General features: G+C 46.7%; 1 protein-coding gene across 1 annotated transcript in view; it reads right to left on the bottom strand.

The window, feature by feature from the left end:
- Nucleotides 1-19552, bottom strand: part of LOC308469507 (uncharacterized protein) — a 43673-nt gene extending 24121 nt beyond the window's left edge. Inside the window, exon 1 of the mRNA XM_080992071.1 lies at nucleotides 19420-19552. The gene's annotated coding sequence lies outside the window, so the exon portion shown is untranslated. The remainder of the gene's footprint in view (nucleotides 1-19419) is intronic.
- Between the last annotated feature and the right edge of the window lie 362 nt (nucleotides 19553-19914).

Here is a 19914-nt window from a genome sequence, read left to right as displayed (position 1 = left end):
CAAGATGGGAATGCGGAGAACACGCATCCTTCTGCAGCGAGCGGTTCCTTATGCCGCTCCTTATGCATGTTCTCCGCTCTCCTGTATTGGAGGGGGAGACGCTTTCGGAAGCAGAGTTAAAAACAGGTAAACAAGGCTTCATACACCCCAGAACCCTGGGAGGGTGTCTCAGAACAGAACCACTTGCTGGCTGCAGCGGCAGGAGCAGTGAGCCAGTTGAGGGCCGGAGAGGGGCTGCCTTAAATGGCAGCCATCGAGTAATCACGCTGGCACAAACAAAGCCCAGGCCCTAGGCTCTAGGAGGAGGGAGGGAGGAGGGAGGAAAGAACTTTGCAACCAATCAGAGGGAAACAATGCAGCTGGCACCAATCATAGGCTAGCCCCCTTCCTCCGAAGGGTGGGGGAGAAGCCAGAAGAAGGGAGGGAGGGGTGCCGCGGTCAGGAAGAGAGGAAAAAATGGTCCAGCCCAAACTATATGAATCAGAACCATGAGGCGATTTCTGGGCCATCTGCGGGCCGGATCCGAACCCCATTTGGACCGGAACTAGCCCGCGGCCCTTAGGTTGTGGATCTCTGTTCAGAGACTTGACAGCCATCTTCACTTCACTCCTCAGTCCCTTTCATTAATCTCCCCTAGCCGTAATTCTTTCACACATTCCTTTAAAACATTTCTGTGAACTAAGAAACACAAAAAAAACACCCTCACTGGTCACCTTCCACAGATCAAAAGCCAATGCAGAAAATATTTAATAAAAACAGCTCAAAACAGGAACACAAGAGTACAGAAAAAAGGAGATGAGTTTTAAAAGCAATACCACATGGACCTTTCATTCAGCTGGAAAATGCTATCAGTAAAAAGGTCTTCAATAGATTATGCAAAGTTCACGTAATGAGTGCCTGGAATGCTGATCTACAAGATAAGGGCAGCCCATCATTTTGGCAGTGAAAGGCGGACCTGAAAACTCAACTGGAACTCAAGTGGAACTGGAAGCGTGGAAGGCATTTATTCTGGTAGTGAAGAACTTTTTTGGCAACAATAAGGCCAGAAACTGCGCAGAACTTGTCAACAACATGCTGACTGCTTTCAGAAACCTGGGCTGCAACATGAGCGTCAAGATGCACTACCTATTTTCACATATGGACCGGTTTCCTAATAACCTGGGTTCAATGAGTGACGAGCAGGGGGAGAGATTCCATCAGGAGATGAAAGAGATGGAGACCAGGTATCAGGGACGCTGGGACGCAGTCATGATGGCTGACTACTGTTGGACTCTGAAGAGATACCTCCCTGCCGCTGAGCATCCCAGGAGTTCCAAGAAAAAGAAGTTCAAGCCCCGAAGTTTGAAAAATGGTGAAGCAACATGCAATTTACGTGTACTGCCAACCTAGCAGTTCGAAAGCACCCCCAAGTGCAAGTAGATAAATAGGGACCACTTACTAGCGGGAAGGTAAACAGCGTTTCCGTGTGCGGCTCTGGCTCGCCAGAGCAGCTTCGTCACGCTGGCCACGTGACCCGGAAGTGTCTGTGGACAGCGCTGGCTCCCAGCCTATAGAGTGAGATGAGCACATGTGGTAACCAATTGACGGAAACCAGCCGTCATTTTGGGGTGCAAGGCAAAGAAAAACACACACAAAGGCAATATTTCCATGGACGGAGGGTAAAAAGCTCCTTCCTCTCTCTCCTCCGATTTTTATTATCCTTTGTTCTCTCCAGCCGCATGGCTGCATTCCAATGTCTCACGTTACCTACATCCGGTCAAGGCTTTTACCCACCCACAAACGATATAGGGTTACACTGCCCAGGGGGGGGGGGGACATAACTCCATATGAGGTCATGCATTCCAATACATTGTAAAGCTCAGAGTGCTGGTCAGCCGAGGTCAGCAAGGCACCAGGTGGCACTACAAGCCTTTACCATGACTTCCTGGCTCCCACATGCCCTCTTTCTTTATTTATTTAATCAGAGTCATATATGTCAGTACCAATACGGTTATATCGAGCGCGATAGGCGACTCTTGTGAGACCGGAAGCGGGCCGCGGACTGGAGAACCATGCAGTACATACAGAAATTAAAGAAGGAATACATTGTATACAGCAACACAAAATAATGCAAATAACTACTATAATGATCACTAAAATCAATAAATGTCGAAGCCAACTTCCATCTGGAAGCCAAGAATATAAGAATTCTGATTCCAAGCTGCATGGTAGCTTCCTTTCTAGTTTATTAGCCATGCACTGGTGTCACTTCTATAGCACTGAAATTGGTCACTGTATGTTCCTGTAAGAGAACAAGAGCTATTAAAAGTGAAATTCAATGTATATTGACAGTTTGGATATATGCCCCATGATTCTTTCCCCTCCTTAATTTGAAAATAAATGGGTGCAGGCTCATGGAGGGTCAAGTGTACTGGGGGCCAAAAAGATTGCTTAGGGGATATAATATTTGTAAATTGAAAAGATCCATTGACAGGCACATCATGAAGCATTATGCCTGAATGACTGGCAAAAGGCGGCATGTGCATACATAACCAACATTTAGAAGCATGCAATAAACTGGTAAACTTAATCATATCTTGCACAAAAATATTATTCCTCCATATCTTATGATAATTTTCTCCCCTAAAAGTCTTATTCAACAATGCTGTTCTTATAGTTCGAGAGTGGCTGAGCCGTGGATGCTGCCAGCCAGAGTAGGATTCAGGCGACAGCTGCTTGCCAGCCGATAAGGTAAAATATGGTGGCTGCAACTGGATTGTGTCGTCTGCTTCTCTTCCTTGTATAATGATGCAGCAAAAGATGGCAAGGCAAATGGTTAGGAAGGCACTTCCGCAGTTGAAGGGACTCGCCATGGCCGCACGCATCGAGCTGGAACCCACAAAGGCTTGTCCTCGACGTCCACTGCCGCTTACCCTCGTCCCCACGTGATCAGCGGGACAGGTCCATGCCACGCAGGATCGGGCAAGCGTCGGTACACCACCAAGGGGCGGGGGAGTGCCTCCTCCTTCCTAAAATGCAATTAAGCGGGGGTATGGGTCCTAAGATGTGGACATAAAAATATGGTTAAGTACAAAAAGAACTTGGTGAACAGCCGAAGGGATATCTGCTGTTGGTATGCTTCGGCCGCCAAGCTGTTTAAGCAATAGTGTTTTGAACGTCAGGTGTGCTCTTTCCACCTGTGGAGTTAAAGGGTATGCCATGAGTTAATTTCACATTCCACAACATACAAAATTCTGAAAATGTTTTAGAGATATATGCTGGACCATTATCAGTTTTGATACGCGCAGGTTTACCCATGACTGAGAAACAGCGGATAGTGTGCTGAATGACATGCTATAGTATAGGATCAGAAAAGAGAGAAAAGGCAGAAATGTTCTCAGAGCCGCATCTGCTCTTGCATTGCCCTCTGCTAAATACCCTGGGTGCGATGTGTGGGAGCGAAGATGTGCAACATAATAAAGGAACTCTCTGTGCTGAAGTAAGCTTGCAGGGAAAGAAACAAGGAAAACAAGTCAGAATCCAAGGAAGGAGTTATATAAGATATTGGTAAAATAGCAAAAAGGCGATATACATACTGAGTATCCACAATAAGATTGAAAGGTTGGGTAGAAAAGGATTGAAAGGCAAGAATCACAGCCGCTAGCTCTGCTCGCTGGGCAGAAGACTGAAGGGGTAAATAACCATTTCCATTTTCCTCCCTCCTCCCATGTCACCACCCCCCTACTTTTCGTTCCATCCGTGAAGAGGGTTAAAAATGATGACACCTATAAAATCATCTAAAGCAATTTGCATGGCAGCATTTGTTATCAATAAATGCTGCTGTTCAGTCTGTGAGAAAAGTAAATAAATTGAGGTAACATCATAACCGCTTAAAGCTTTGCTCGTGAACGTCCTTTGATAACAATGTCTGATGTGGATTCAATTACGGAATAAATGTTTTTTGGTGGGGTGTGCGGTAGATGTAGCCATTCTATAATGCAGATAGTCTTCTTCTTGTTCCGCCTGAGCATATAAATTCCTGTTGGCAACAAGGTGTAGCAAACACTGCCAGATGCAGCTTGTGTGCAGCACCTCTAGGTGGCGCATGCGGAAAGGTTTCAATGCTTCACTCACAAAATGTTGACAAAGTGTAGGGGAGTTCCGCATGCCTTGAGCATCCACTGACATCGCTGGGTGGGCTGCGAATTGTGATATACTGGCAATATAAAGGCAAACTGTTCCTTGTCTGCTGGAGCCAGTGGGATGAAGATGGTTCAATGTGGCCGAAAGTCAATTGTTCAGAAATAAGCTGTTCAGAAACAAGATGGTGCCATTGCTGCGGATTTTCCTTTTGGTGGAGGCCACCGTTCTACCCACACTGAGGTATCGGTGATCCTGGTTTGCCACGCTGGAAACGTTGTATCGGTGGCTACAGGCTGGTTTTTATTTTGCGCTGCCACCAGCAGATGAGCTGCTGTACCTACAGACTGACAAATGCGAAGCATGGCTGCTGTGTCTGTGGCAGGATTGTGTATTATCGGTTGTAACGCAACCTTACAATCCTCATTGGCATTTCCAAAGGCCAATTGTTTGATAATTATTTGTTTGGCTTCAGGATTTTCAATTTGGCTACTCACTGCTGTAATCAGCCTGTCCATAAAGGAAGAATATGATTCTCTTGCCTCTTGCCTGATTGAACTCCACCTTGACTGAATACTGGTGGGTTCTGGGATTTTTCTCATTGCTTGTTTAGCAGCAAGAGCAGTATCCCTCAATAAGATCTGCAGCAGTGTGGCTTGTGCTGAAGCCTGAGCGAAAGGGTCACGCCCCATCATGGCATCTACGATGTCTGCAAGGGTTATATTTGGATTATTTCCCCTGATTTGTTGTAACAAGGCTGGAGCACGGCAGGCAGTTTCCCATTCGTGGGCAAACAAAACACCTGCTGATGGGGGTAACACTGTACGTGCCAAAAGCTTGATGTCATCTGGAACCAAAGGCTGGGCTAATGTGGCTTCCAAAAGACCCTGTGTAAATGAGGCTTGAAGTCCATTTGTCCTTACTGACAATTGAAGCTTTTTCAAGATTTTAAAGTCAAAAGGTTGGTGCTGGGCTTGAGTTCCTGCTGGAGCACCAGCAGGGGGCACAATAACAGGGAATGCCACAGTATCCTGAGATAAGGAACAGGCAAGGGCTGCACGTTGAAAGGGGGTAGCTGGGTCTGCCTCTGAAAGATTAGGACTATTGCCAGCCAGACCATGGTATTTTTGCAGGATTGGGTCCTCTGGTGAGAAACTGTAGTCCGGAGGTTTGGGGTCTGGAGCTGCTGGCAGGGCAAGGATTGGGACAGATGGCAGAACAGCAGACTGAATTAAAGAAGCTGGAGGTTGTGCTGGCAATGCAGCCAGGGAGATATTTTTTGGTGATAAAGAACCCATGGCGTAATGAACCTTGCACCATGCACTTAAAATCCGAACACTTATGTTGGGGAGCTCATGAAAATGTTCACCAATCTTGTCCCAATGTTTTAATTCGCATGTTCCATTCAAAGGGAACCAGGGATAATGTTCATCAATGCACAGAATGAGCTGTATCAAATCACCCTCAGGAACTTCCAATTTGTTGGAGGAGAGGAGAAATTTTAAGTCTTTTAAAAATTTCTGTTGGGGAGTAGTCAAAGAGCTGCCCATTTTTCAAAAATCAATATAATAGAAGGGATCGAACTCACCGGGATCTTTTTAAGATGATTAGCGCTTGCAATCCTTGCCGGACGTAGTGAGCCGATGATATGCACTGCTTGGATCGAAAATCCTCTCACAGTTTCTTTTAAAATCCTCTTAGTCTGCCTCAGACTGTTTGCTTCAAGTTGCTTCTTTTTTCTCTTTTAAAAACCTCAGCCGTATCCTTTTATTCTGCCTCAGAGAAGGCACCACTTGTGGTAACCAATTGACGGAAACCAGCCGTCATTTTGGGGTGCAAGGCAAAGAAAAACACACACAAAGGCAATATTTCCATGGACGGAGGGTAAAAAGCTCCTTCCTCTCTCTCCTCCGATTTTTATTATCCTTTGTTCTCTCCAGCCGCATGGCTGCATTCCAATGTCTCACGTTACCTACATCCGGTCAAGGCTTTTACCCACCCACAAACGATATAGGGTTACACTGCCCAGGGGGGGGGGGACATAACTCCATATGAGGTCATGCATTCCAATACATTGTAAAGCTCAGAGTGCTGGTCAGCCGAGGTCAGCAAGGCACCAGGTGGCACTACAAGCCTTTACCATGACTTCCTGGCTCCCACAAGCACACAACCCTAGAGTCTGTCAAGACTGGCCCGTACGGGCAGGGGTACCTTTACCTTTTTACCTTTATCAATGCCCACCATTCAGTTTACAGCAATCGATGTTTCTATCAGGTAATCAATATATGTTGTTGGAAAAACATTTTTATCTCTTAAAAACATATTTAGGATGATATGTGTTGACAAAAATCAGCTGATAATGCCACAAAAATGTAATTGATTTTGTCACAAGATCTGATTTTTTTCAAATCAACATAGCACAAAAACCTGACCTGATGGAGGGAAACAGATGCCATTTCCTGATTCAGCAGTGCAAAAACACCCTAAATCAGTTGTAGAAATCTAGACAACATTATAAAAAGTAAAAAATTGTTGCCCAGTGTAATTGTTAGGGCAAATGAGGACAAGGAAACAGGCATAAAACATCCGAATAAAATACAAGATTAAACACAGATAATGGATGGATTAAAAAGTAATAATTAAAACAGATGAGAGCTAAAAACCGACAAAGACTTGCAGATAAGACAACTATAAGAGGCTACAGAGTAGAAGCCTCTTAAATAGAGGACACTCACAACGTTAAAAACTGCTGTGCAAATATGGTTAAAACAGACAGTTAAAACAATATACAACACGAAATCTAGAAACAATGTACAACAATAAACTGTCCCAGGGAGTTGACTCAGAATCACCCATGGAACCGTGTTTGGGGCTTTTCATGCTGGACTATTTTGAGTTGGGCGATGGTCTGCGCCTACAGATCTGTAGACAGAATCTGGCGACCATCCAGGTCATCCAGGTTCAATGTCAGCCATTTGTAAATTGATGTTAGGCAGATGCTAGCCTCCACTCTCATCATCCCCGTTTCCAATCTAACCCATGTGTTTGAGACACATCTGGGGACCTGGAAGAGAGCTCTAAGAAGTCTGGATTGAACTCTCTCAAGTGGGGAGAAAGCAGAGGAAGGCGGGTCCAAAAAGGAACCATAGAGGAGTTGTGCCAAAGTTTTGGCCTTGTATAATTTTAGAGCTGCAGGGACAAAGAAGCCCCCTTGTGCTCTGAAGAATTTAAGGATACAATTTGCGTTTTTTTCCACTGAACTCCCGGTGGAGTTTATGTGTAATTTGTTGGTTCCTGAGGCCTGTACCACCATTCCTAGATACTTGTAGTTTGTGACTTGTTCTAATTTATGGCCTTGGAGTTCCCAGCTTCTAAGCTTTGGTTTTCCCCCAAAAGCGAGTATCTTGGTCTTTTGATAGTTGATTTTGAGACGTTCAGATTCGCAGTATGCTGCGAGCTTTCTTAGTGCTCTTTTGAGTCCAATGGGGGTTCTAGATAGAATTACCGCATCATCGGCATATAGCAGGACCGAAATATGCCGATTTGCAAGCTTCGGGGGGGGGGTGGAGTTCTGAGTCATTGAGTGCAGATACTAAGTTATTTAGATAGAAATCAAATAGTAGAGGGGCCAATAGGCGCCCTTGCCTGACTCCTTTGAAGGTTTTTATTGGGTCCGTTAGGTGTCCTAGGCGGCAGCACCTGACTCTAAGAGCCATGTTTGCGTGCAGTGCCTGAATTAGGAGCAGGAGCCTTCTATCTATATTGGTACCCTGTAGTCTGTCCCAGAGTCTGGTTCTGGAGACTGTATCAAATGCTGCTTTTAGGTAGACGAAGGCCACGTATAGTGAGGCCTGCCCTCCTGATTTGTATTTGTCGATGAGATGTTGTAACGTTAGACAATGATCTATCATGGACCTTCCGGGTCTGAAGCCCGCTTGTTCTATTGCCAGAATATCTTCATTCTCTGGCCATTCTGTAAACTTATTAAGGAGGTGCTTTGAGTAGAGTTTACTAATCACACTTAATAAGCTAATCGGCCTATAATTTGCTGGGTTCCCTCTGTTGCCCTTTTTATAGATTGGGACTATTATGGCTGTTCCCCATTCCCTTGGGATGCGGCCAGTGTCATCTATGTAAGTGAAGAGGTTGGCTAAGAAAGGTGCCCACCAATCCACCTGTGCTTTTATCACTTCTGGTGTAATGCCATCTGAGCCTGGGACTTTGACCGTTTTCAGTTGGTTTATATATGATTTCACTTCAGTTATTGAAACTGGAGGCCATTTAGCCAGTTGTTCTATATTATAATTCCATAGTGGAGGTTCAGCGTCCTCGTATAAAGATTGGAAGAATGAGACCAATCTTTGTGAGGTTAAGGGGGGAAAAGATTTATGGGTGCCAGAAGCTACCAGTTTCCAGAATAGTGTCTGATCTTTTGCTTTTGCCACACTAATTAATTCCAGCCAACATTTTCTGGTATAGGCATTGATGTCCACTTTGACTGAAGCTCTTACCGCACTCCATACATTTAAATGGTTTCTCACCCGTGTGAGTTCGTTGATGTATTGTAAGTTCTCCATTCGTACTGAAGCTCTTACCGCACTCCATACAATTAAATGGTTTCTCCCCTGTGTGAGTTCGTTGGTGTATTCTAAGTTTCCCACTTTCACTGAAGCTCTTACCGCACTCCATACATTTAAATGGTTTCTCCCCCGTGTGAGTTCGTTGATGTATTCTAAGATGTCCACTTTGACTGAAGCTCTTACCGCACTCCATACATTTAAATGGTTTCTCACCCGTGTGAGTTCGTTGATGTATTCTAAGATGTCCACTTTGACTGAAGCTCTTACCGCACTCCATACATTTAAATGGTTTCTCCCCCGTGTGAGTTCGTTGATGTATTCTAAGTTTCCCACTTTCACTGAAGATCTTTCTACATTCAATACATTTAAATGGTTTCTCCCCCGTGTGAGTTCGTTGATGTATTCTAAGATATCCACTTTCACTGAAGCTCTTACCGCACTCCATACAATTAAATGGTTTCTCCCCTGTGTGAGTTCGTTGGTGTCTTCTAAGTTCCTCACTTTGACTGAAGCTCTTAGCGCACTCCATACATTTAAATGGTTTCTCACCCGTGTGAGTTCGTTGATGTATTCTAAGATATCCAACTTTGACTGAAGCTCTTACCGCACTCCATACATTTAAATGGTTTCTCCCCCGTGTGAGTTCGTTGATGTATTCTAAGTTTCCCACTTTCACTGAAGCTCTTACCACACTCCATACATTTAAATGGTTTCTCCCCCGTGTGAGTTCGTTGATGTATTCTAAGATGTCCACTTTGACTGAAGCTCTTACCGCACTCCATACATTTAAATGGTTTCTCACCCGTGTGAGTTCGTTGATGTATTGTAAGTTCTCCATTCATACTGAAGCTCTTACCGCACTCCATACATTTAAATGGTTTCTCCCCCGTGTGAGTTCGTTGATGTATTCTAAGTTTCCCACTTTCACTGAAGATCTTTCTACATTCAATACATTTAAATGGTTTCTCCCCTGTGTGAGTTCGTTGATGTATTCTAAGATATCCACTTTCACTGAAGCTCTTACCGCACTCCATACAATTAAATGGTTTCTCCCCTGTGTGAGTTTGTTGGTGTCTTCTAAGTTCCTCACTTTGACTGAAGCTCTTACCGCACTCCATACATTTAAATGATTTCTCACCCGTGTGAGTTCGTTGATGTATTCTAAGATATCCACTTTGACTGAAGCTCTTACCGCACTCCATACATTTAAATGGTTTCTCCCCCGTGTGAGTTCGTTGATGTATTCTAAGATGTCCACTTTGACTGAAGCTCTTACCGCACTCCATACAATTAAATGGTTTCTCCCCTGTGTGAGTTCGTTGGTGTCTTCTAAGATGTCCACTTTGATTGAAGCTCTTAGCGCACTCCATACATTTAAATGGTTTCTCACCCGTGTGAGTTCGTTGATGTATTCTAAGATATCCAACTTTGACTGAAGCTCTTACCGCACTCCATACATTTAAATGGTTTCTCCCCCGTGTGAGTTCGTTGATGTATTCTAAGTTTCCCACTTTCACTGAAGCTCTTACCACACTCCATACATTTAAATGGTTTCTCCCCCGTGTGAGTTCGTTGATGTATTCTAAGATGTCCACTTTGACTGAAGCTCTTACCGCACTCCATACATTTAAATGGTTTCTCACCCGTGTGAGTTCGTTGATGTATTGTAAGTTCTCCATTCATACTGAAGCTCTTACCGCACTCCATACATTTAAATGGTTTCTCCCCCGTGTGAGTTCGTTGATGTATTCTAAGTTTCCCACTTTCACTGAAGATCTTTCTACATTCAATACATTTAAATGGTTTCTCCCCTGTGTGAGTTCGTTGATGTATTCTAAGATATCCACTTTCACTGAAGCTCTTACCGCACTCCATACAATTAAATGGTTTCTCCCCTGTGTGAGTTTGTTGGTGTCTTCTAAGTTCCTCACTTTGACTGAAGCTCTTACCGCACTCCATACATTTAAATGATTTCTCACCCGTGTGAGTTCGTTGATGTATTCTAAGATATCCACTTTGACTGAAGCTCTTACCGCACTCCATACATTTAAATGGTTTCTCCCCCGTGTGAGTTCGTTGATGTATTCTAAGATGTCCACTTTGACTGAAGCTCTTACCGCACTCCATACAATTAAATGGTTTCTCCCCTGTGTGAGTTTGTTGGTGTCTTCTAAGTTCCTCACTTTGACTGAAGCTCTTACCGCACTCCATACATTTAAATGATTTCTCACCCGTGTGAGTTCGTTGATGTATTCTAAGATATCCACTTTGACTGAAGCTCTTACCGCACTCCATACATTTAAATGGTTTCTCACCCGTGTGAGTTCGTTGATGTATTCTAAGATGTCCACTTTGATTGAAGCTCTTACCGCACTCCATACATTTAAATGGTTTCTCACCCATGTGAGTTCGTTGATGTATTCTAAGATGTCCACTTTGATTGAAGCTCTTACCGCACTCCATACATTTAAATGGTTTCTCACCCGTGTGAGTTCGTTGATGTATTCTAAGTGCTTGACTATGACTAAAGCTCGTTCCACACTTCATACATTCAAATAGTATCTCTCCTTTGTGAGTTTGTTGTTGTATCCTCAGTTTCTTTCGTCTTCCCAATAAATTCACATGTGGCTCCATAGAAGTCTGACCTTCATCTTCCTCACCTGTTTGGGAGTCTGGGAGGAAAGAGAATCCTGTTAGACTTTCAGGAAAGACAAAAAGGTAATTGAACACCTGTCAATCCCAATCTGCATCTTCTCTCATTTTCACACAGTCTCCATTCTCCTCTGTCCTCTGTATGTTCCAAATTTTTTGGAAAGCAGATGAGATAATGGCAAGAGCAACACATGATCACTGCATTCACACTTAATAAAGCACCATCATTTTATAATACAAATCTATGGTGGAATTGGCTTATTAGACACATCTCTGTATTTTTCCTTTTCAAGTGAGGAAATGATCTCAGGCTCAAGTAACAGTGTCTCCATTGTGAAATAAGTTAAGTGCTACATGTAACTGTAAAAATATTGCAATATATTGGAACCTAAGAAGAGCCTGCTGGATCAGGCAAAGGCCCACCTAGTCCAGCATCCTCTTCTCACAGAGGCCAACCAGATGCCTGTGGGAAACCGGCAAGCAGGATTGGAGCACAAGAGTCTTCTCTGCCTTCCTGTGCTTTCCAGAAAATAGTATCAAGAAGCATTATTGCCTAGGACCGCGAGGGCAGAGCAGAGACGTCAGTCTTATCCTTTTTTTCAAGCTATCCAAGTTGCTGGCTGTCACTGTCTCCTGTAGGATGGATTCCATAGATGAACTATGCTTCTGTTGATTCATCTTTGCAGCCCTTAAAAGCTGATAAATGTTTTGTGGGCTGCAGTCTGACAAAGTGGAATTTTGAGTAGGATACGTTTTGCCACAGGGGCGTGGGGACAGGTGAGGCTGCTGGTCCCTTATTTTCAAATCTGAAAGTTGACAGCTATGAACCAGCATGTTTAGACCTTCCATCCCCAGTGCTGGGGTGGGGAAAAATAAGAGCACAAGAAGACCCTGCTGAATTAGCAATGAGATCCATGAAAAAAGACCCTTCTGATTGTTCTTTAGAAACCCTCTTTAAAGAGCAGCCAGAGGGATCATTTATCTCCAAATCAGGACTCCTATCCCATCTCAGCACTGTGCTGATTCCTGCTGAGATTGGAGTTAAAGGATCTCTCTAAAGGAACTTAAAGGGACGCGGGTGGCGCTGTGGTCTAAACCACAGAGCCACGGCTTGCCGATCAGAAGGTTGGCAGTTCGAATCCCCGTGACAGGGTGAGCTCCCGTTGCTCGGTCCCTGCTCCTGCCAACCTAGCAGTTTGAAAGCATGTCAAAGTGCAAGTAGATAAATAGGTACCGCTCCGGCGGGAAGGTAAACGGCGTTTCTGTGCGCTGCTCTGGTTCACCAGAAGTGGCTTAGTCATGCTGGCCACATGACCCGGAAGCTGTACGCCGGCCCCCTCAGGCAGTAAAGCGAGATGAGCGCCACAACCCCAGAGTCAGTCACAACTGGACCTAATGGTCAGGGGTCCCTTTACCTTTACCTGGTGCCACTATAAACCTCTGAGTCTCTTTGTTGGCTTGGTGTACTTATTTTGAAATTTGTACCAAGGTTGTACCACAGTATCTCCATAGAAGCTTAAAGGTAAAGGTAAAGGTAACTCTGCCCGTACGGGCTAGTCGTGTCCGACTCTAGGGTTGTGCGCCCATCTCACTTAAGAGGCCGGGGGCCAGCGCTGTCCGGAGACACTTCCGGGTCAGGTGGCCAGCGTGACAAAGCTGCCGTGGCGAGCCGGCACCAGCGCAGCACACGGAAATGCCATTTCCCTTCCCGCTATAAAGCGGTACCTATTTATCTACTGGCACTTAGGGCTGCTTTCGAACTGCTAGGTGGGCAGGAGCTGGGACCGAAAGACGGGAGCTCACCCCGCCGCGGGGATTCGAACCGCCGACCATGCGATCAGCAAGCCCTAATCGCTGAGGTTTTACCAACAGCGCCACCCGCGTCCCACCACCACCCGCGTCCCACCCATAGAAGCTTAGGAACGGAGAAAATTACAGGGGTGCTAGAAATTATTATCCCACTCACTCACTCTCACAAACAACCCCAGTCTGTAAGATTGGCAAGTTTACACAATTTGCTTCTAATACCAGACGCTCTTGGACTTTATATGTCCAATCCTAAGTGTAGAGCCTCCAGCCACAGGAATTATGTATCATGATAACGGGTCCTTTGTCCCTTAAGTCCACCAAACTGGGAAGCTGCATGCATTTATTTTGATGCTGGTGGAATGTATCACTCTGACCCTGTCTATAAAAAATAAGGGTAATAGATTAATTATAAATAATTATGGGAAGCATTTCCATTCCCCTTCACCCGTTTTTCAGGATTGGTGTGCCACATCATTATCATCAATATTCCTGCTGGGGAAATAACATCTAAGATTTAAAAGCCTGGAGGAAGAAAAGCTGCTTTAAAAGCCTGGAGGAAGAAAAGCTCACCCCTTCCTTCTTACGTTCAGGAACCTCCTTCCATTTGTCTCCTCTCCATCTTTTCACCTTTCTCCCTGCACCATCCATCTATCCATCTATCCCTGTCCCCATCTCCTCTCCCCTGGAACTCACCAGATTTCTCCAAGGGTCCTGGGAGGGAATGCTCAGAGGTTGTGGGGAGGGATGCGGGAGACAGCCTGACCAGGTCACCCATCCATCTTCCTCCTTCCATCCTGGCCAGGGTTGCAGGTTCTGTCTCAGCTAGGTTTGCAGGTTCAGCTTCCTGAGGAGCGCAGAATCCAGAGCCAGTTGCAGCTTCCTGGGAGGGAGGGAAGAAGAAGCCAAGGGAGTCTCAGAGCCCCTGCAGGGATTCTCCTGCCCAAGACATTCTGCTCCCCCTGAAGAAGCCCCAATTGGGCACCCCCTTCCCCAAGAGCCCCCACCCATTTTGAAACACCTTTGGCAATTCCTTTCACCTGCCTGTCCCACCTCCCTTCCTAAGGCTGGCATGGTATGCACATTAGTGGCCTGAGAGTAGATCCCTTGGAAGTTAAGAGTTAATCTGCAAAGAACTGCTCTGAATACATGGGTGGCCCTTGCATGGAGAAGAAAGAAGCCCCTTGCTTGCATCAGGACCCCCTGGGAGAGGCGGTGGATCCGCCCACTGCTCCCTCTGCCCTCGCTGCCGCCTCCTCTGTCCTCCTGCCCTGCAAACACCCTTTGCTCTTGTTCCTCAGGGGAGAGAGGCGGCTGGTGGAAAGAGGCTTCAAACCCATCCGTTTCCTCCACTGCTCCCCCTCCTCTCCTTTTGGGAAACAGGAACTTTGGTCAGGAGTAAACAACCTAGATGGCAAGTTTGCAAGATAAGCACTTTAGAGCACTGCTTGCTCCCACTATGTTTGTCTGTGTGTGTTTGGACGTAGAGGACGACATACATGTTTACACCAAGTGATTCCTTAAAGACGGCAATTCTTTAAAACCGAAGGCCATTTCTACAAAATGGAAGACTTCCGAAGGCAGCCTTTTACAAGGAAATTTTTGATGGTTTTTATTTTGTTGGAAGCTACCCAGATGGGCAGAGGCAACCCAGTCAGATAGGCAGGATGCAAATAATAATAATAATAATAATAATAATTGCTTCCTAAGCCCGTCCTGGGACTCGGGTGGCGCTGTGGGTTAAACCACAGAGCCTAGGACTTGCCGATCAGAAGGTTGGCGGTTCGAATCCCCGCGACAGGGTGAGCTCCCGTTGCTCGGTCCCTGCTCCTGCCAACCTAGCAGTTCGAAAGGACATCAAAGTGCAAATAGATAAATAGGTACAGCTCCGGCAGGAAGATAAAGGGCGTTCCCATGCACTGCTCTGGTTCGCAAGAAGCTGCTTACTCATGCTGGCCACATGACCCGGAAGGTGTACACCGGCTCCCTCGGCCAATAAGGCGAGATGAGCGCCTCATCCCAAGAGTCGGTCACGACTGGACCTAATGGTCAGGGGTCCCTTTACCTTTTTAAGCCTGTCCTGCTAGGCATGCTGATCAGAGACTCTGTCCAAACAACCCCTTTGAACGCAACAGGGCTTCCTATTTTTACTGCTATCAGTGGGATCAGTCAAAGCACGAAGCCACTGATCAACCAGAGTTTCCTGTTTTGAGCAAGCACAGTTTGAAGTTAGATTAATCTCTCAGCTTGTTCCAAAGCTGGCAGCTGTAGTTTCCTGGTTTGGGCAAAATGGAAAGTTTGCTAGTTATGGCTTATAAGAGACTGCCTGGTTTCATCACAGTTCCCCATCAGGGCTGGCCCAATCATGAGATAAGCTGGGACAATTAGGTCAGGAGGCAGATGCAGGGAGATACGGGACCAGCACATTCCCAGCTCCCCTGTTTGTTAGCCTTGCTGTCAGTACAGGACCACAGCTGGTAAATTTGTGCAACTACCCATGCAGAGTCCTTTTCTTTTGCCCTCTCTCACTAAAGGTTGGGTGGGGGTCGTTCCTGGAGTGATGCATTCTGGTTGTGGGGGCCAGGAGACTGCGGTGGTGGCTAGAGTTTTTGGTTTTAAACTTGGGTCAACTTAGGTTTTATTGTAACTTTGCTGCAGCAATGCATTAAAAACTGTTCCTATTTTTAACCCGGCTTTTCAGGCTGTGATTCAGTCATCTGAATCTGGCCATTATCTTAATAAATCTTGCAACAACCTTGCAAGATGGGCCAGTCTTATTTAATGCGACTAAACATGGGATTGCTGAGTCTGCAAGACGTGCCAAGATTTTTACCTCAGTGGGGAGAAAAGAGCATTTTGGAAATGGAGGCAATTTAGAGGAGGAAAACGGGGTTTGGTGGAAGGACCCCTCTTCTGACACAGCTTCTGCTCTGATAAAATTCAGAGTCCCCTGCAGTTGTTTAAGTAAAGTAAGAATAGCAGGAGATATGATCGCAAACCTCCCATGTAAGTTTTGGTCCAGAAAGCCTTTTTAAAGTGGATTAGAGAGAAAGTGCAGGGAGGAGGAATATTCACCACCATAGCTAAACAGAACCTCCATGTCTAGAGGCACTGGACCTGTGACCTCCAGGTGCTGGAAACCCAGGTGAGAGGAGGGTACTTACCTTTTCCAGAAGCCCCTCAGTGTCTGGGAGCAGGGTCTGGTCTGTCCCCCTGCTCTCCCACTGGGCCACCGACTGGCATCTGCAGCTCCCCTGAAGGAGAGGACACCATCCCCAGAGTGGTGAGAACTGGGAGCCTGTGGGGTTTCCCACCCTGAACGAGGGGGCTGCATCGTCTTCAGGAAATCCTGCTTCTGGGCATCCCAGTGCTGCTGCGGCTGCCCCTCCTCTGCCTCCTGCTTAATTTGACATAAATCTGCCCGAGGCAGAAGATCCCTGATGGTCCCAACTTGGCCGGCAGGAGGTTTCTTTCCTTTGCACTCTAGTCTCTCCCTTTGAATTTTAACCATTAGCCAGTTTTTGAAATATATTATTACTCTTTCTATTTCTGATGTTCAGGATGTGAATGACAATCATTATGTCACCCAAACGGCTCCACCCAGGGACGAGGGGAAGTTATCCAAAGACTGGGGAAAACATCAAGGTTTATGGAAGTACAAATAATATTTGGGGGGGGGGGGGAACCAAGGCAGTGGAAGGAAATCCAAAAACAACCCAGTGAGAGGACTGAGCATGTTCAGTGGACAGGGAATGCTGATCCTGGCTGCAGCTTCTAGCATGTTGGAAAGGCAGCAACAGGTCTTTGTATATGATTAAGGCTGCAACAGACCCACCTAACATTGAAAGTACAGTGGTGCCCCGCAAGACGAATGCCTCACAAGACGAAAAACTCGCTAGACGAAAAACTCGCTAGACGAAAGAGTTTTTCGTTTTTTGAGGTGCTTCGCAAGACGAATTTCCCTATGGGCTTGCTTCTCAAGACGAAAACGTCTTGCGAGTTCTTGCGAGTTTGTTTCCTTTTTCCTAAAGCCGCTAAGCCGCTAATAGCCATGCTTGGCAAGACGAAAAAACCGCAAGACGAAGAGACTCGCAGAACGGATTAATTTCATCTTGCGAGGCACCACTGTACATGGCTTCACCCAAGAAATCCTGCGAGCTGCAGTTTGTTAGGGGTGTTGAGAACTTTAGCAATAAACTACAGGTCCTGTGGTTCTCTGGGGGAAGCCACGTGCTTTAAATGTATGGGATCTGCACAGCCTAAGAAACTGACTAAAGGAATACTGACCAACAAAATCAAAGAACTCACTCCAAAATATTTTAAATTTGATGGCCACAAACTCTCTTGACTGAAGACACTCTAACTTGCAGTCCATTGGCTGCATATGGCTTGCCAAGCCTCAGGGTGTGTCCTGCTAGTCCCTGCCTTTTCCATCTCCTGATCTGATCACTGGATGAAGATCTCTGTCTGTCCTGGAGAGAAAGATGCCTAAGGGGCCCTTAGAGAGATCTTTTCAACTCCAATTTCAGCACAAACCAGCACAGTGCTGAAATGGGGTAAAAGCCGTGATCTGGAAATACATGATCCCTCTGGCTGCTCTTTAAAGAGGATTTCTAAAGAACAATCTGAAGGGTCTTTTTTCCACAGATCTCCTTGCTAATTCAGCAGGGTCTTCTTGTGCTCTTATTTCTCCTCCAGCCCAGCACTGGGGTTGGAAGGTCTAAACATGTTGTTTGTGTTTGCAAGACTTGTATGTATGCTAGATGGCATGTCTGGTGAGTGTGGGCAGCACCTCTGGCGTGTGTGCATGTGACTTTATGGTCTGCATCTCTTTTCTGTGTGCGCATGCATGTGCATACATTGGCCACAGAGTTCACTGGAATGTGGCCTCCAGAAGCAATGCAGCTTTAAACCCATAAATGATTCGTTCCTCCTGCTCTATAGGAAAGAACAATCAAATCTGAGACTATCAGGAGGAGAGAACTCCTGAATCTACAGATTTAATGTTCTCAACATCCTATGGACACAAACTGCAATGAGATTTCACTTTAATTGCTTTGAGATTCTTTCCCTTAAAAATATGAAGCAGTATAGAAATGAAAGGAGTAATAATCTGAACATGAATAGCTAATTTCAATCTCGCCTTCCTCAGTCTTCTACAATACTGTCTTCAATGTATTTATTATCATTAATTCATTTCCATATGCCACACTTCTTAAGAATCCTCCTTTCCCCTGCATTCTCAAAACTGGCACTCACTTCAACCCTCAGCATTCATCTGAAAACTCAGCTGTGTTACTGAAGAAGGAGGAAGATAAAACGTTTAACAAAACAGGGTTAAGGCTCTCTCACTTATTTACACGCAGACACAAGAGGTCACTAGCTTTGACAGCTTGGGAAAATATCCTATGCATTCTCCAGGGAATAGCTCTATTAGCTGTTTTATTAGCCTTGACAGATCAACAGAACCTCCATGTGTAGGCACAGTGTACCTTGATTTGGGGAAGACAAAAGAAACCATTTCCTTGCTAAATGAATTGGATGGACATCATTGCCACAAGATGCGGTGATGGTGGTGGCAAAGAGAGCTTTCAAAGGCGATCAGACCAATTCACCAAGGAAGGCGATAGGTTTATCAATGGCACTGGCAGAGGAAGGCGGGGGCAGGAGTAGTGGCCTGCAAAGGGTGTCAGGGGGCTGCAGGGTGAGAGGGACACCTCCCTGTTGCACTGCTCTTCCATTCCCCCCTGCCTCCCCTTCCCTGTCCGCCGGTGGGAGAGCGTGAGCTTGTGCCTGTGCTGCGGCCCCCGGAACCCACTCATCGCCCTTGCAGCCCCCGCAGGGAGGCAGAAGCAGGCGAGAGGGAAGGACAGTCGGGGCGGAGGGAGGACGGGGCTCCCTGGTGAGGGGCGGCAGACTCAGTGACCGCCCCGGGAGGCAAAAGCCCCAACGACGCCGCTGATCATGGGACGACTATATGCATCGTCCATCGCGAAGCAGCAGCTGCCTTGGACCCCTCATTCTGCCCCTTGAGCTCAGGACTGAAGGGAGCAGCTCCCCAGGGTCTCCGGCAGGGTCCGTGCCAGCCTGAGCCAGAGATGTTTGCCCCTGTGCCCTCCTGCAGATGCCCTGCCCCTCAGCTGCGCCCCTTCCCCTTCCTGCCCGGTTGGGGGGCGCCCTGCAGCCTCTGGCTGGACTCGGGGCCTGATCCTGCCAGGCGAGGCGTACGTGCTCTCCTCCCCCTCCCCCCCGCCTCCCGCACCTCGGACTCCTCGCTCCGTCCCTGCACCGGAATCCGGCTCCTCTCCGGGGAAACTCGCCAGGCCACGGGCCGCTGCTCCTCCGCTCTCCTCGGCGGGGGACAGGAAAGTGCAGCCGATCTCGAGTCCCCCTGGCTGGCCCCGTTTCCTGCCTCTCTGAGCATCCGAGCTCGCTGGCTGTGGGTTGGGCCCTGGGAGGCTGCGAGGCTGGATGCGCCCCCTTGCAAGGCGAGGGCTGCGAGACCGCCCTGCTGCTTCCTCTGCCCTCGAATTTGCAGCCCGCTGCTTCTGATCCTGGAGGTTCTGCTCTTAGCTGTCGGGGCAAATGGATTAGCCGGATGAGATCTAGTCCATTCCTAGCTCTGGAGCAGCAGGGAGCAAGTTTTTTGCACCCTTCTCTAGGGATGTTCACACGCCGCCATCTGTGTCCCCGTGTACACTAATCCCTGAGCTGTCTTAACTCAGTCGGTAGAGCGTGAGGTGGTTTATCTGAAGGT

The sequence above is a fragment of the Podarcis pityusensis genome (assembly GCF_964106645.2).
Source record: "Podarcis pityusensis genome assembly, chromosome: 2".
Classification (NCBI taxonomy): domain Eukaryota; kingdom Metazoa; phylum Chordata; class Lepidosauria; order Squamata; family Lacertidae; genus Podarcis; species Podarcis pityusensis.
The sequence above is the reverse complement of the archived record's forward strand: the minus strand, read 5'-3'. Positions and strand labels throughout refer to the sequence as shown.